The sequence below is a fragment of the Mesoplodon bidens genome, assembly GCF_964165515.1.
Source record: "Mesoplodon bidens genome assembly, chromosome: 3".
Classification (NCBI taxonomy): domain Eukaryota; kingdom Metazoa; phylum Chordata; class Mammalia; order Artiodactyla; family Ziphiidae; genus Mesoplodon; species Mesoplodon bidens.
In genome coordinates, this window is record NC_138178.1 from 77,962,113 (window position 1) to 77,974,721 (window position 12,609).

Consider the following 12,609-nt stretch of genomic DNA (forward strand, 5'->3'; position numbering starts at 1 on the left):
AGGTGATATGGGACTTCATTTATTACCTGTTTCCCATATATAAACATACTAATAGAGGATTCCATGATGATTCTTTGGAATTCTGAATATCTATGTCAGCTCAGATACTGTCTACAAAAGCTCTCATAATATTTAGATATTTTCTTTGTTTTACCCATGTAAGTGGCTCAATTTGTAAAGAGACCAAGAAAACCATTAATACATACACTTACTCTGGTGTTGCTATAGTCTTTCCCCCTGGAAATCTGATTCTTTTTTTTTTTTTTTTTTCAGTCAGTGGGTTCTGGACTATAAACTGGGTCAGGCTCAGTATCTGAACAAGGAATTGTGATTTTTGATTGGGGTGGTTGCCTTGAACCATATACAGTTTTTATTTCTTTTCATCGTATAGATTATACTCTTGTTAACTGTTTAACAATCCTTTTCCTAGGGAGGTGGAGATCCATTATCTATCTTCACAATCCTCCACAGGCCAGTTAACCCCAGCTATCATTTTAAACTTCTTACTTATTATGACCTTTGCATAGAACTTGCTGTGGTGGTTAACTGCTACTACCTATCCTCTAATATTTCTGAATTCCATGATTCCATTTTATCATTGAGCCTACTTCTATAATAACATCTCCTACTATCAATGCTGGTCCACACCACTAAGCCACCACCAAACTTCTCAGTGATATTGGTGCTCCTCTCATCAGTCTGCTTGCCAGCTTGATAAGCAGGGTGACTTCTGATCCCTTCTGCAGAGTATAGTCAGTTGTTGGGTTTTCCAATCTTATATACAACACCAACTCTAGCATGTCCATTCTCTGAGCCATTTGATCCCTTTTTACATAATCTGCAGTGGCAGTTCTGTCATTGCTACTTAACCTACTGAGGGTAATTTGTTTCCCCAAGCTTCTAAGAGACACCCTAACAGTGTGTTAAAATCATCATCTGAGGTCTTTGCCAGATTGTTGTGTCCAGTTTTTCTAGGAACAATCCAATTCTGGTAAACTCTCTCTGTCCCAAATTATATTCTGTCCCACTTATTTCAGTACCCTTTGAATCCTGTCCTCTACATAGTCACCTGGCTTCTGACAGTACATGTCGACTACATCTTATAGCAAATTCCTTTCCTCCATTGGTAAGCTCAGCAATTCCCTGGCTAGATATCATTGTGAATTATCCCTAATTATTGGCCTAATGGTCAGCAGTGAATAGGGAGCAGATCCTGAATGGGCTACACTTTTTGTTTTAGAAGGCAGAAGAACCTGCATAGTCTTCATGAGAAAAAGAGAGGTCTAGCTTTTAACAGGGAGGAATAGGCATTTCCTTTGGCCTAGATGGTTCAGTGGATTTGGAGATTCAAGGTTTTTGATGCAAAACATCAGATGTCTCTATCTTAATCCTTATTAAATATACTATAGCATTATGCCTTAAAATTTTTACATACCTTAATTAAAACATACTTTATTGATAAAAAATGCTAACCATCATCTGAGCCTTCAGTGAGTCAACCTTTTTGCTTGCGGAGGGTCTTGCCTCATTGCTGATGGCTGCTGACTAATCAGGACAGTGGTTGCTTAAGGTTGGGGTGGCTGTAGAAATTTCTTAAAAGAAGACAAGAGTGAAGTTTACTCTTTCTTTCATGAACTATTTTTCTGTAGCATGCAATGTTATTTGATAGCACTTTACCCACAGTAGGACTTTGTTCAAAATTGGCGTCAATTCTCTCAAACCCTTCCGCTGTTTTATGAACTAAGTTGATGTAATATTCTAAATCCTTTGTTGTCATTTCAACAATATTCACAGCATCTTCACCAGGAGTAGATTCCATCTCAAGAAATCACTTTCTTTACTTATCCATAAGAAGGAACTCCTCATCCATTCAAGTTTTACCATGAGATTGTAGCAATTCAGTCCCATCCATGAGGTTTGTAATCAATTTCTCCCTAAATCCTGTTAATGTTGATATTTTGACCTCTTCCCATGAATCTCAAATGTCCTTAAAGACATCTAAAATAGTGAATCCTTTCCATAAAGTTTTCAATTTACTTCACCCAGATCCATTGGTGGAATCACTATGGTAGCTATAGCCTTACAAAATGTATTTCATAAATAATAAGACTTGGAAGTTGAAATGACTCTTTGATCCATGGGCTGCAGAATGGATGCTGTGTTAGCAGGCATAAAAACAACATTAATCTCATTGTACATCTTCACCAGAGCTCTTGTGTAGCTGCATGCATTGTCAATGAGCAGTAAAGTTTCAAGAGGAATCTTTTTTTCTGAGCAGTAGGTCTCAACAATGGGCTTAAAATATTTAGTTAAAGCATGATGTAAACAGATGTGCTCTCATCCAGGCTTTGTTGTTCCATTTATAGAGCACAGGCAGAGTAGATTTGGGGTCCACAATTCTTAAAAGTCCTAGGATTTTCAGAATGGTAAATGAGAACTGGCTTTAACTTAAAGTTGCCAGAGGCAGTACCCCTAACAAGAGAGTCAGCTTGTCTTTTGAAGCTTTGAAACCAGGCATTGATTTCTCCTCTCTAGCTATGAAAGACCTAAGTGGCATCTTCTTCCAAAGTAAGGCAGCTTCTTCTATATTGAAAATCTGTTGTTTGGTGTAGCCACCTTCATTAATGGTCTTAGCTAGACTTTCTGAATAACTCGCTGCAGATTCTACATCTGCACTTGCTGCTTCACCTTGTACTTTCATTTTATAGAAATTATGTCTTTCTTGACACCTTATGAACCAACCTCTGCAAGCATCACACTTTTCTTCTGTAGCTTCCTCACCTCTCTCAGCTTTCATAGAATTGAAGAGAGTTAGGGCCTTGCTGTGGATTAGAGTTTGACTTAAGGGACTGCTGTGGCTGGTTTGATCTTCTATCCAGAGCACTCAAACTTTCTCCCTATCAGCAATAAAGCTTTTTTTGCTTTCTAATCATTTGTGTGTTCACTGGAGCAGCACTTCTAATTCCTTCAATAACTTTTCTTTTACATTCACAACTTGACTAACTCTTTAGCTCTCATACTATCTCAGTTCAACATGCCTTCCTCACTAGGTTTAATTATTTCTAGCTTTTGATTTAAAGTGAGAGATTTAAAGTGAGAGATTTAAAGTGACTCTTCCTTTCACTTGAAAACTTAGAGGCCATTTTAAGGTTATTAATTGGCCTAATTTCAATATTGTTGTGTCTCAGGGTATAGGAAGGCCCGAGGAAAGGGAGAGAAATGGGAAGAGCTGGTTGGTAGAGTAGTTGGAACTCACACAACACTTATGTATTAAGTTCGCTGTCTTATTTGGGCACAGTTCCTGGCACCCCAAAACAATTACAATCAAAGCTCACTGATCACAGATCACCATACCAAATATAATAGTGAAAAAATTTGACATACTGCGAGAATTACCAACATGTGACGCAGAGACACAAAGTGAACAAATGATGTTGGAAAAATGACTCCCATAGTCTTGCTCCATGCAGCGCTGCCACAAACCTTCAATTTGTAAATAACAACAACAGCACAGCAATTATTTTCAAAACACAATATAGCGAAGGGCAAATAGAAGGAGCTATGCTTGTATTCATCCTTCAGAACTGAGGCATTCATTCCCACCTGCTGGAAATATTACTCTGTTGACTCCATATTCAGGAATTGCCCTCAGCTGAGGAGAACTACTGAGCCCAAATTTGCACTTTTTCCTAGAGTGTCGGCACAGACCCAATGGTTGGTAATATAGAGGCTAAAGGTGCAGGCTTCTTACTTCAAGGCAGGCACTTTTGAAGTGATGATCCATCTCTAAAACTCTCCAGGGGGTTTTGGGATCAGGTTGATACCATCTAAATTGCATTTCTTCCTCTGCTATAGTCCCCTTTTCCCTCCTCCACAGGAGTTGATCCTGCAGGCACTCCTCAATAAACTTTCTGCATAAAATCTCTGTGTTTCTTTCCAAGAACTTGATCTAAGATATCCACCGTACTCTGTAGTTACTGAATTTATATTATGAATATCATTAGAAATTGTTTCAAATAAAATTGACCATAAATTTCAAAAATATGTTTATCCAAAATGAAGTATCTATTTTACTTGGAAATGTTATAATATACTATGTAAAATGACAAAGAGATTGGAAAAACTTTTCCTGAGAGTTTGTGAGATTATGCTACTGTAAATCTAAGGTTAGTTAATGCTAGACTACAGGATCATTTCTTATCACTTGGCCCTCATAGTCTATCCTTCTCACATCTCAAGTTATTTATTTTCCCCTAAGTGTACCACACAAGGTTCCTCTTTAGGGTCTTTACTGTACTATTTGTTGTTCTCTCTTCCTTCACATAGTTAAATGAAGTGACACCAGAAAGACAGCTTTTCTAATAGTTATGTTGAAGTATTTTGCTGTGAGGGGATCATCTCCAGAACTAATTAATATGATGATATCATGCTGGTATAACTCTTATTATTATAGGCTTGTCCTCTTCAGTTATAACAGCACAGGCTCACGTCAACCAGATCCAGAGCTTCAACTTTGATAGAAAAAATATGACAATGGTGTGAGAATCAATAGAGCAATGTCCAGAACACTCTCTTGTTGGTTTATAAATGTTCTGGTAAGTATGAGTGAAGTTCAAAGCCAGACTTGAGATGTTAACCCAACTCAACCTCAGCTGTTCAGGGTTTATTAGGGAGGCTCTGTCAGCCATAGGCTTCAGAGCATCCATAGCAGCTGAATAACTAGCTCAGGTTTGTGAGACACAAGGATAATAACATGAATAAAAATCTCTTTCCTCTTTCTTTTAACAAGAATTCATGTCTTCACATGCCTAAATTAATAATACTGCACAGTCCTATAATTGATTCAGGATTATAGCTGGTGCAGCAGAATTTAGAAAAAGACTGGAAGTGCTCTGAGCCATCCTAAGGAGTAAGATTCTTCCCTTGAAATGGTTCTGTAATAACAATGGCTATTTGAGTAGAGGGAAATGTGGGATTTCTATTAAAAAAATCAGAAGCTCTAATGGAATAAGTTTATAGTTTTGTTCATACTACTACTATGTGCAGATTTTTCAATATCAGATTTAGTTCTGGAGAATGAGGCACAGCTTCTATCTAGTGATTTGAAGGGAACCAATTCCAGATGTGCTATATGTAGTGTTGTCAAGACAATTTGACAAATGTCTTCTGGAAGAACAATATAATCTCTCCACAACAGATATTCTTTATCAGAAGACAATTGGTGGACATGTTATTTCTATTGTCAATATCCCTTCTTTAGGTATATCACTTCTCTCTACCCAGTATGGTCCTTGTTACCCCTCACTCATCATGTCGCACTACCTCTCGCCACTTTCTCTGACACAGGTATTGGTTTGTGACACAGACTGTGCCAATAATAAAATGACATCTCCTTATATCCAAACATTTGCTCAGAAATTGTGTATATTACCTTAGCCAGTGCGAGCAGAATCTTCCCCGAGATTGCTTCATGCTTATTAGAAGAGACAATACCTATTTATGTCTGTATTTTATAGCTAAAAAGAGGTAAACCAGAAATGGCCAGTGGTGGTCAGTGGTTATCTTACTGACACAGTGAAAGAAACCTTCATTTCAATGAAATGAGTTTAGAGGTAGAAGCAAAGAAAGATCCCTGACAATATTCCTTGGGTCCATGCGTCTGATTGAACATTTAGCTGGCTGTTCTCTTGGACATCTGTTAGTGAGCCAATGAAATTCTGTTCCTGCCTGAGATTGTTTGAATTACGTTTTGCCACGTTAAAAATATTCAGTCTATTTTAACAAATTATTTGGATGAATTGTGCATGAGTTGGATCTACTACTGCATAATTCTTCCAGGCCACATTCTCCACACCTAATTTGTCAGGCTAGTCTAGGATTGCTGCATATAATTGTATTTTTTTTCTATTTAATTAGAGATATAAACCAGGAAGTTTTTCCTACATCGGTGTCTTTAAGTGAAGAATCTGTTGTGGCCAATAGCTCAGAAAATACCCATTGAATCCAGATATACTGGCTTAACGAAAATGTGAAAGTACTAAGTAAATAATTCCAATGTCACAAAAGTGGTGACAAAACTAAGAATACAGGTTTCCACTCAGTAAAAAACAAAAAAATCCCAAAGAAGGATGTGATGAACACAGAATACAAAAATATGACTATAGATGTGACTGTGGAACTTCATTCTCATGAAAATAGAAAGGATTCCCTTATTTATTAGTGCTCCATCCTTCTTTCTAAGTAATATGCAATTGTTGCCTCTCTGCCACTGGGCAGAGGTGAACACTGATGCAATCACATAAGGTGGAATATCAGTAATTAGGAGGCAACACTTTATATTTATTATACTATACTTCTCCAGAGTCAGAAATCAGTAATACCCTGGAGTTTCAGAATTTCTCTTCTCAGTTGTGGGCATAAGAGCATAAAAATGAATGAAAGGGGAAGGGGTTAGGGGAGAGATGGGGTGGGAGGTTGGGGTTAGCAGATGTAAGCTATTATATATAGAAAGGACAAACAACAAGGTCCTACTGTACAGCCCAGGGAACTATATTCAGTATCTCATGATAAACCATAATGGAAAAGAACATTAAAAAATGTATATATATGTATAACTGAATCACTTTGTTGTACAGCAGAAATTAACACAACTTTGTAAATCAACTATACTTCAATAAACAAAAGAAAATGAATGAAGTTAACTGTAAGAAATTGCTTGTATTTTACCTGATATTCATCTAAAAAGTATTTATTTCATATGGTTCAACATAAAAGTATTCTAATGATTTTAATTCTAATATTATTACTAATGTAACACTAGCATTACTAATAAAAGAACACTTTACCAAAAAACAGGCACTGGGATAAGTAATTTATTTACTTAAAGACATATGATTTTTTTTTTTTTTTACAGGACAGGAATAAAGATACAGACCTACTAGAGAATGGACTTGAGGACACGGGGAGGGAGAAGGGTAAGCTGGGACAAAGTGGAGAGAGTGGCATGGACATATATACACTACCAAATGTAAAATCGATATCTAGTGGGAAGCAGCCGCATAGCACAGGGAGATCAGCTCGGTGCTTTGTGACCACCTAGAGGGGTGGGATAGGGAGGGTGGGATGGAGAGAGATGCAAGAGGGAAGAGATATGGGGATATATGTATATGTATAGCTGATTCACTTTGTTATAAAGCAGAAACTAACACACCATTGTAAAGCAATTATACTCCAATAAAGATGTTAAAAAAACAATAAGTAAAAATAAAAAAATAAATAAACAAACAAACAAAAAAAACATATGATCTTTACAACATTTACAGTTGTAAAGCACCAATAGGTGTAATTACTTTTGTACTATACAGATAAGGAAAATGAGTCACAGAAATGTTAACTTGCCAGTGTCACAGAGATTGTATATATGGGAGCCAGGACTTGAACCCAATTTATCTGATTCCCGAGTCTGCAACATTAGCCACTGTGCTATAGTATTCCACAAGGTAACATTTCAGATTCCAGGTTTATATTTCTCCCTTTCCAGTCATAAGGCAGGTACAATAAAACAAAGTAGGACTTCTTGAAGTTTTTTATTCCTCTTCCTCTGATTTCTTATTCAGGACATCAGTGAAATAAGAGACCACTTTTTTTTTTTTTTAATTTTTTAATTAGTTTCTGCTTTATAACAAAGTGAATCAGTCATACATATACATCTGTTCCCACATCCCTTCCCTCATGCATCTCCCTCCCTCCCACCCTCCCCATCCCACCCCTCCAGGCGGTCACAAAGCACCGAGCTGATCTCCCTGTGCTCTGTGGCTGCTTCTCACTATCTATCTACCTTACGTTTGGTAGTGTATATATGTCCATGCCTCTCTTTCGCTTTGTCACAGCTTACCCTTCCCCCTCCCCATATCCTCAAGTCCATTCTCAAGTAGGTCTGTGTCTTTATTCCCGTTTTGCCCCTAGGTCCTTCATGACTTTTTTTTTTTTTTAAATTCCGTATATATGTGTTAGCATACGGTATTTGTCTTTCTCTTTCTGACTTACTTCACTCTGTATGACAGACTCTAGGTCCATCCACCTCATTACAAATAGCTCAGTTTCGTTTCTTTTTATGGCTGAGTAATATTCCATTGTATATATGTGCCACATCTTCTTTATCCATTCATCCGATGATGGACACTTAGGTTGTTTCCAGCTCCGGGCTATTGTGAATAGAGCTGCAATGAACATTTTGGTACATGTCTCTTTTGGAATTATGGTTTTCTCAGGGTATATGCCTAGTAGTGGGATTGCTGGGTCATATGGTAGTTCTATTTTTAGTTTTTTAAGGAACCTCCATACTGTTCTCCATAGTGGCTGTACCAATTCACATTCCCACCAGCAGTGCAAGAGGGTTCCCTTTTTTCCACACCCTCTCCAGCATTTATTGTTTCTAGATTTCTTGATGATGGCCATTCTGACTGGTGTGAGATGATATCTCATTGTAGTTTTGATTTGCATTTCTCTAATGATTAATGATGTTGAGCATTCTTTCATGTGTTTGTTGGCAGTCTGTATATCTTCTTTGGAGAAATGCCTATTTAAGTCTTCTGCCCATTTTTGGATTGGGTTGTTTGTTTTTTTGCTATTGAGCTGCATGAGCTGTTTATAAATTTTGGAGATTAATCCTTTGTCAGTTGCTTCATTTGCAAATATTTTCTCCCATTCTGAGGGTTGTCTTTTGGTCTTGTTTATGGTTTCCTTTGCTGTGCAAAAGCTTTTAAGTTTCATTAGGTCCCATTTGTTTATCTTTGTTTTTATTTCCATTTCTCTAGGAGGTGGGTCCAAAAGGATCTTGCTGTGATTTATGTCATAGAGTGTTCTACCTATGTTTTCCTCTAAGAGTTTGATAGTTTCTGGCCTTACATTTAAGTCTTTAATCCATTTTGAGCTTATTTTTGTGTATGGTGTTAGGGAATGATCTAATCTCAAACTTTTACATGTCGCTGTCCAGTTTTCCCAGCACCACTTATTGAAGAGGCTGTCCTTTCTCCACTGTACATTCCTGCCTCCTTTATCAAAGATAAGTTGGCCATATGTGCGTGGGTTTATCTCTGGGCTTTCTATCCTGATCCACTGATCTATCTTTCTGTTTTTATGCCAGTACCACACTGTCTTGATTACTGTAGCTTTGTAGTATAGTCTGAAGTCAGGGAGCCTGATTCCTCCAGCTCCATTTTTCGTTCTCAAGATTGCTTTGGCTATTCGGGGTCTTTTGTTTTTCCAAACAAATTTTGAAATTTTTTGTTCTAGTTCTGTGAAAAATGCCAGTGGTAGTTTGATAGGGATTGCATTGAATCTGTAGATTGCTTTGGGTAGTAGAGTCATTTTCACAATATTGATTCTTCCAATCCAGGAGCATGGTATATCTCTCCATCTATTTGTATCATCTTTAATTTCTTTCATCAGTGTCTTATAATTTTCTGCATACAGGTCTTTTGTCTCCTTAGGTAGGTTTATTCCTAGATATTTTATTCTTTTTGTTGCAATGGTAAATGGGAGTGTTTTCTTGATTTCATTTTCAGATTTTTCATCATTAGTGTACAGGAATGCCAGAGATTTCTGTACATTAATTTTGTATCCTGCTACTTTACCAAATTCATTGATTAGCTCTAGTAGTTTTTCGGTAGCATCTTTAGGATTCTCTATGTATAGTATCATGTCATCTGCAAACAGTGACAGCTTTACTTCTTCTTTCCCAATTTGGATTCCTTTTATTTCCTTTTCTTCTCTGATTGCTGTGGCTAAAACTTCCAAAACTATGTTGAATAAGAGTGGTGAGAGTGGGCAGCCTTGTCTTGTTCCTGATCTTAGTGGAAATGGTTTCAGTTTTTCACCATTGAGGAAAATGTTGGCTGTGGGTTTGTCATATATGGCCTTTATGATGTTGAGGAAAGTTCCCTCTATGCCTACTTTCTGCAGGGTTTTTATCATAAATGGGTGTTGAATTTTGTCGAAAGCTTTCTCTGCATCTATTGAGATGATCATATGGTTTTTCTCCTTCAACTTGTTAATATGGTGTATCACATTGATTGATTTGCGTATATTGAAGAATCCTTGCATTCCTGGAATAAACCCCACTTGATCATGGTGTATGATCCTTTTAATGTGCTGTTGGATTCTGTTTGCTAGTATTTTGTTGAGGATTTTTGCATCTATGTTCATCAGTGATATTGGCCTGTAGTTTTCTTTCTTTGTGACATCCTTGCCTGGTTTTGGTATCAAGGTGATGGTGGCCTCGTAGAATGAGTTTGGGAGTGTTCCTTCCTCTGATATTGTTTGGAAGAGTTTGAGAAGTATGGGTGTTAGCTCTTCTCTAAATGTTTGATAGAATTCGCCTGTGAAGCCATCTGGTCCTGGGCTTTTGTTTGGTGGAAGATTTTTAATCACAGTTTCAATTTCAGTGCTTGTGATTGGTCTATTCATATTTTCTATTTCTTCCTGAGTCAGTCTTGGCAGGTTGTGCATTTCTAAGAATTTGTCCATCTCTTCCAGGTTGTCCATTTTATGGGCATAGAGTTGCTTGTAGTAATCTCTCATGATCTTTTGTATTTCTGCAGTGTCAGTTGTTACTTCTCCTTTTTCATTTCTAATTCTATTGATTTGAGTCTTCTCCCTTCTTTTCTTGATGAGTCTGGCTAATGGTTTATCAATTTTGTTTATCTTCTCAAAGAACCAGCTTTTAGTTTTATTGATCTTTGCTATCGTTTCCTTCATTTCTTTTTCATTTATTTCTGATCTGATTTTTATGATTTCTTTCCTTCTGCTAACTTTGGGGTGTTTTTGTTCTTCTTTCTCTAATTGCTTTAGGTGCAAGGTTAGGTTGTTTATTCGAGATGTTTCCTGTTTCTTAAGGTGGGATTGTATTGCTATAAACTTCCCTCTTAGAACTGCTTTTGCTGCATCCCATAGGTTTTGGGTCGTCGTGTCTCCATTGTCATTTGTTTCTAGGTATTTTTTAATTTCCTCTTTGATTTCTTCAGTGATCACTTCGTTATTAAGTAGTGTATTGTTTAGCCTCCATGTGTTTGTATTTTTTACAGCTCTTTTCCTGTAATTGATATCTAGTCTCATAGCATTGTGGTCAGAAAAGACACTTGATACAATTTCAATTTTCTTAAATTTACCAAGGCTTGATTTGTGACCCAAGATATGATCTATCCTGGAGAATGTTCCATGAGCACTTGAGAAAAATGTGTATTCTGTTGTTTTTGGATGGAATGTCCTATAAATATCAATTAAGTCCATCTTGTTTAATGTATCATTTAAAGCTTGTGTTTCCTTATTTATTTTCATTTTGGAAGATCTGTCCATTGGTGAAAGTGGGGTGTTAAAGTCCCCTACTATGATTGTGTTACTGTCGATTTCTCCTTTTATGGCTGTTAGTATTTGCCTTATGTATTGAGGTGCTCCTATGTTTGGTGCATAAATATTTACAATTGTTATATCTTCTTCTTGGATCGATCCCTTGATCATTATGTAGTGTCCTTCTTTGTCTCTTCTAGTAGTCTTTATTTTAAAGTCTATTTTGTCTGATATGAGAATTGCTACTCCAGCTTTCTTTTGGTTTCCATTTGCATGGAATATCTTTTTCCATCCCCTTACTTTCAGTTTGTATGTGTCTCTAGGTCTGAAGTGGGTCTCTTGTAGACAGCATATATATGGGTCTTGTTTTTGTATCCATTCAGCCAATCTGTGTCTTTTGGTGGGAGCATTTAGTCCATTTACATTTAAGGTAATTATCGATATGTATGTTCCTATTCCCATTTTCTTAATTGTTTTGGGTCCGTTATTGTAGGTCTTTTCCTTCTGTTGTGTTTCTTGCCTAGAGAAGTTCCTTTAGCATTTGTTGTAAAGCTGGTTTGGTGGTGCTGAACTCTCTCAGCTTTTGCTTGTCTGTAAAGGTTTTAATTTCTCCATCAAATCTGAATGAGATCCTTGCTGGGTAGAGTAATCTTGGTTGCAGGTTTCTCTCCTTCATCACTTTAATTATGTCCTGCCACTCCCTTCTGGCTTGTAGAGTTTCTGCTGAGAGATCAGCTGTTATCCTGATGGGGATTCCCTTGTGTGTTATTTGTTGTTTTTGCCTTGCTGCTTTTAATATGATTTCTTTGTGTTTAATTTTTGACAGTTTGATTAATATGTGTCTTGGCGTATTTCTCCTTGGATTTATTCTGTATGGGACTCTCTGTGCTTCCTGGACTTGATTAACTATTTCCTTTCCCATATTAGGGAAGTTTTCAACTATAATCTCTTCAAATATTTTCTCAGTCCCTTTCTTTTTCTCTTCTTCTTCTGGAACCCCTATAATTCGAATGTTGGTGCGTTTAATGTTGTCCCAGAGGTCTCTGAGACTCTCCTCTGTTCTTTTCAGTCTTTTTTCTTTATTTTGCTCTGCAGCAGTTATTTCCACTATTTTATCTTCCACCTCACTTATCCGTTCTTCTGCCTCAGTTATTCTGCTATTGATCCCATCTAGAGTATTTTTTATTTCATGTATTGTGTTTTTAATCGATGCTTGATTCATCTTTAGTTCTTCTAGGTCCTTGTTAACTGTTTCTTGCATTT